Raw genomic sequence first — 6,098 nt, 5'->3', positions numbered from 1 at the left:
GGCTCTGCCCCCCGCTGTCCCCACTGTCCCCACCCCCTCCCGCTAGCTTTTCTCAGCAGCCCCAAGGAGGAGGCTCCTCCTCCTGCCTCTCCTGGATTCCATTCGTCAAAGATCCGCCAGCCTCGTTGGCGTAACCTCTTTCCTGAGGCAGCAGGAAAAGGCCAAGGACCAACTTAACTCGTTGACAAAATTTCCTCGAACCTCTTTGAAATAAGTTGTTTAGAAACCAGGAAGTAATTTCAAGCTTCCTCCCCACCCCTAAATCTTTCCAGTTCACCCACTTGGTAGCTGGGGTTAGAACAAGGTCCCGTTTTTAAATCTCCAGAGACATAGGAGCTTCACCAATGTACTCTTTTCTCCCTTCTCTCCATGCAAGTTAGTTGAATTGAATAATAGTTGCTAGTTCATGACTTGCAACAGATATTCCCTTGACCTTTTGCTTGATTTAACCAAACTGATTGTGAGTGTGCTTTGCCTGTTGAGAAAATTAATCTGATTACAAAAAGCTTAAAAAAATGTTTTTAACCAACGGCTGTACGGGCAGATTTTAATATCATCGGAGAGGCAGGGTTAGTTTCATGGTGGTGCAACCTGCACAGCAGAACAGGGTTCCTAGCTCAGAAGGACCTGCGTTTGGTTTAATTCTCTGCTTAGTTTAATCTTTCTTTTGCCACCTTGTTAATAATTTTTGAACAAGGGGCCCCATATTTTCATTTGCACTGGACGCTGCAAATTTTGTGACTCATCCCGCTGGAAATACTAATTGGTGAAATAACCTCTATGGGACCTGATATTATAAATATGTACACTACACAGAAGATTATCCGCTAGAATCAGTCCTGTGGCCCAGGCCCATTTGGCCATAATAAACTAACTTGTACACTGAACCTGTGGACCTGTGGATCAATTGGAACTCGGACTGAAGATAATATTTACCTAACCAAAACAATGATTTTATTCTGAGCATTGAAATGAAAAAGTTTTGTTTTTTTCACTTTCTAGTTTTTAAAACTATAAATCACTGAACCTTTTCTTCAAACTGAGTTTCACAACTAGAACAAAATATCCAACTTTGCAAATTGTTTAGAACAGATAGGAACTATATATTTTTCCTTTTCACTTTTTATTAATAATTAATTTTTTTCAATTACAGTTAACATACAATATTATATTAGTTTCAGGTATACAACGTAGTGATTAGACATTTATATAACTTATGAAGTGATCACCAGAGTAAGTCTAGTACCCATCTGACACCATACACAGTTATCACAATATTATTAACTTTATTACCTATGTACATGCTCATGACTATTTTTATAACTGGCAATTTGTACATCTTAATCCCTTCCCTTTTTTTACCCATCCCTACAACCCCCTCCCCCTATCTGGCATCCATTAAAATGTTCTCGTACATCTATGAGTTCGTTTCTGTTTTCTTTATTTGTTTTTCAGATTCCACGTATAAGTGAAATCATACGGTAATAGTCTGTCTCTGCCTGATTTGATTTTACTTAGCATAATACCCTCTAGGTCCATCCAAGTTGTCCCAAAAGGCAAGATTTCGTTCTTTTTTTTATGGACAAGTAATATTCCATTGTATATATGTACCACGTATTCTTTATCTGTTTGTGTATTGCAGGTCACTTGGGTACCTTCCATATCTTGGCTATTGTAAATAATGCTGCAATGAACATAGGGGTGCATATATCTTTTCAAATTAGTATTTTGTATTTCTTCGAATTCTACCCAGAGGTAGAATTGCTGGATCATGTGGTAATTCTATTTTAAATTTTTGTGGAAGCTAAAACTGTTTTCCATAGTGGCTGCACCAATTTGCAATCCCACCAACAGGGGGATCCCTTTTCTCATATTCACCAACACTTGTTTGTTGATTTATTGATGAGAGCCATTCTGACAGGTGTGAGGTGATTATCTCATTGTGGTTTTAATTTGCATTTCTCTGATGATTAGTGATATTGAGCATCTTTTCACATATTTATTGGCAATCCATTTGTTTTCTTTGGAAAACTGTCTATTCAGATCCTCTGCCCATTTTTAAAGCCAATTGTTTGCTTTTTTGGTGTTAAGTTGTATGAGTTCCTTATTTATTTTGGATATTGACCCCTCTTGGGTGTATTATTGGTAAATATCTTCTCCCATTCAGTAGATTGTCTTTTTGTTTTGTCATAGTTTATTTCACTGTGTAAAAACTCTTTATTTTGATGTAGTCCCATTTGTTTGTTTTTTCTTTTGTTTTCCTTGCCCGAGGAGAGCTATATCATATATACATATATACATATATATATATATACATATATATGTGTATATATATGTATATATATATATATATATATATATATATAGAGAGAGAGAGAGAGAGAGAGAGAGAGAGAGAGAGAGAGGTCAAAGAGTTTATTGCCTGTATTTTCTTCTAGGAGTTTTATGGTTTCAGGTCTGACATTTAAGTCTAATCCATTTTGAGTTTATTCTTCTATATGGTGTAAGAAAGTGGTCCAGTTTAATTTTTTGCATGTGTCTCTCCAGTTTACCCAACACTATTTATTAAATAGACTGTCTTTACCCCATTGTATATTGTTGCCTCCTTTGTCACAGATGAAATGACCAAATAGGAATGTATTTATTTCTGGGTTCTCTATTTTGTTCCATTGATCTATGTGTCTGTTTTTATGCCAGTACCATGCTGATTTGATTATATATACCAAATAGGCCAGCTTTCTAGTTTCCATATATTTAAAGTACAAACAAACAAACAAATAAGCAAGGAAGCAAACAAGCCACACATTCACTAGAAAGTTAGTGAAATTTCAAAGGTAGAAGCACTTTCATCACTTGTGTCTAGAGGGGTGCTTGCCTGTGGCTACTATGAAATGAAGGGTAGATTATGTATTAGTTTCCTATCACTTATGTAACAGATTGTCACAGATTTAGTGGCTTAAACAATGCAAATTTATTTTCCTGTTCTGGAAATCCAACATTCCCAACAATAAGTCTTCAAGGTGTTGGTGGGGCTGTGTTCATTCTGGAGACTCTAAGTGAACTCAGATCTGGCATACTCCAGAACAACAGGGAAGCCAGTGTCGCTGGACAGAACAAGAAGACAAGTTCAGAGAGATAAGCACTGAGGCAGATTACATAGGAATTTCCAGGCCCCAAAAGGACTGCATGAAATAGGAAGTCATTGGAGACTTTTGAGCAGATGCCTGTTTTCAAAAGGATCCTTCTCACTGTTGGGTTGTGAATAGATTTTTAGGGTGGAGTAAGAACAGAAGCCAGTAGACCAGGAAGGAAGTTACTGCAGTCATCCAGGTGAGAGATGATGGTGGTTTGGACCAAGGTGGTAGCAGTGTGGGGTGATGGATATATTTTGAAGATTGAGCCAGCAGAATATCCTGATGGAAAAGATATTAAATATATTGAGAGATAGAGCTAGAGAGATGAGGGGAGGGGAGGGGAGGAAAAAGGAGGGGAAGGAAGGGGAGGGGAGAAGAGAAGAGAAGAGAAGAGAAGAGAAGAGAAGAGAAGAGAAGAGAAGAGAAGAGAAGAGAAGAGAACCTAAAAGGAACCATAATTGAATTCTCCCTTTGAACAACTGGAGTATACAGGATGGAATGACTTGCACCAAACTATTGTCAGTGGTGTGAAGTAGGAAAGCCTAAACAGCTGTAAAACGAGCCTTTCCATTTTGCTGTGTGAGGCTGTGTATTTGAATCTTTAGACTATATATAAGACTATGGCTATATATAAGACTATATAAGACACAATAATTCTAGGAAACTAAGCACAAGAATTCTAGGAAAGTGCTCTGTAAGGTCTAAAGTACTACAGTGTCCAATGATTTCCTGTTTCATGCAGTCCTTTTGGGGCCTGGAAATTCCTATGTAATCTGCCTTAGCTCTTATCTCTCTGAACTTGTCTTGTGGTTCTGTCCAGCTACACTGGCTTCCCTTCTGTCCTGGAGTATGGCTATATATAAGACTATATAAGAAAAATACAGTCTTATATTACTTGCATAACTTTTTAAAAAGTTATAGTTGACTGACACCTTTGCCAAGAGCACTTTTGTCTTCATTTTGTCAACATGTATGCAATTTAACATGAGCTTTGTCAGAGATGTAAGTTAGAGACAAATACTTAGCATCTACCATTGGCAAGGACACTGCAAAGTGTCATAGAACCATCTGATCAATACAAGATTATAAAGAAAAATGCAATCAAGAATGAAACAATGAAACTTGTTTTGACTCAGGAGATTGAGATATAAATGCAATTGAGATTAACAGATGTACAATTATAGACTGAGGTGCATTTTATAGAAGGGAGAAAAATTTACTGATTGACAAGAAAATAATGATCACATTGTTAGAATTCTTGAAGGAAAAGAAGTGCAATTTGCTGTTTTCTTTATTTTATACAGCAGTCCCATAATGCTGTATTATTTGATGAATTCAGTATAGATCTTAACATTGTCACATTAGTGTGGGAATACACCTAATTCGACCACGTGTGACTCTAAGACACTTTTCCCCAGAATATCAAGCCTTTCCCTGCATGTAGAGACTTTTCTGGTATTGAATACATATTTTGAAACATAACATATGTAAAAAACAAATGAAATACTTTTTTTTGAAGTTAAGATTTAGCTAAATATGACCACATGCAAACAAAAATGCCGTGGGGTTGTTCAGAGACTAAGCACAATAATGCTAGGAAAGTGCTCTGTAAGGTCTAAAGTACTACAGTAATATCAAGCATTGTTTTTGTTTTCACTTACCTATTTTTGAAGAGGTTTGAGATGTTCCAGACACATGGATTTCTACATATGTATACTGTACCCATTTAAACACTATTTTAAGGAAATGAATAATTTGAACTGGAAAAGTCCTAAACTCGTATAGAATGTTCCTTAATCTTTTGGCTCCTTCTTCCCCATTCTGGATAGTGATAGTCTTTTTATTGTCCTAAATCTAAACCAGAAACAAGATTTCTTCCTCTTCTCTGTGCTCATTGCTAAATCCTGTTGATCTGCTCTTTTCTCTGCTGTTATGTGTCTGTGAATTCAGATTATTCTGGTTTTATAAAGATAAACTGGACCCTAAACCATACATTCTGTAACATTGCCAGCAGGATCTAGAACAGCTTCCAGGAATCATATACTTTAATATTTTGTCAGTGAAACATAAAATAGTCACATTAAGTGGGATAACTAAAAATTATACATAGTCTCATGTCAGTTTGGGGCAAGTTTTGCCACAGAAGACTTTAGGGTAAGTCAGATTTTGCTAGCAAATCAGTGATTAAGAACTATTTTTTCAGTGTTCAGAGCTTTTTTCGCTTTAGAATTGAGGATAAAGGATTTTGGAATTGAGGTTAAAAGATCGCAGGCCTCTTGTGTATTAGTCTTCAGAGGGCTTGATGCTACAGTTCTCCCATTTCCAATTCATCCTTTATATTAGCAAACAATTTCAACATTTTATACTTCTTCTCTCTTGCTACCATTGCTTTAGATAAGGCTCTGGCCTGTACAGTTCCAATCATTGACACTTTTATTTTCAACAACTTTACCTTCAATAGTGAGCTCCAGTGATCAAAGGTGCAAATTTTAAAACATGTTATCTTGCTAAATCCATCCATGGCTCCCCACTGCCCACCTGAGAGATTCCTAACATGAAAGTTTCCAATTTAGGGTTCTCTTTGATTTGGCCCCTACCTACACAGTTTCACCTCATCTTTTGCTGTTCCTCTCTTCCTCCTTTATTCTCAATGTAAGACTTAACAGTGCACTGAACGTCCTTACTTTTCCCATGCCTGGTCTCATCTCTGTTATTAAAATGCCCCTTCTCTTATTTAGCTTAGTGAATTCATACTCATTAAGGATGCAAGTCAAACATCTCATCAGTGAAAGCTTCTCAGCCCTGCTGAAGTAGAGTTTATCATCTTTTCTTTGTGCTGTCAATGTGGCTAGTCTATATATATAAATACAGAGGGTGTCAAAAAAAATTGTATACGCATTGTAAGAAAGGAAACTGTATTAAAATTGTAATACTAAATATATACCGATAACAAAAGATGAATAC

The sequence above is a fragment of the Rhinolophus sinicus genome, linkage group LG04, assembly GCF_036562045.2.
Source record: "Rhinolophus sinicus isolate RSC01 linkage group LG04, ASM3656204v1, whole genome shotgun sequence".
NCBI lineage: Eukaryota > Metazoa > Chordata > Mammalia > Chiroptera > Rhinolophidae > Rhinolophus > Rhinolophus sinicus.
This window is presented reverse-complemented; position numbering follows the sequence as displayed.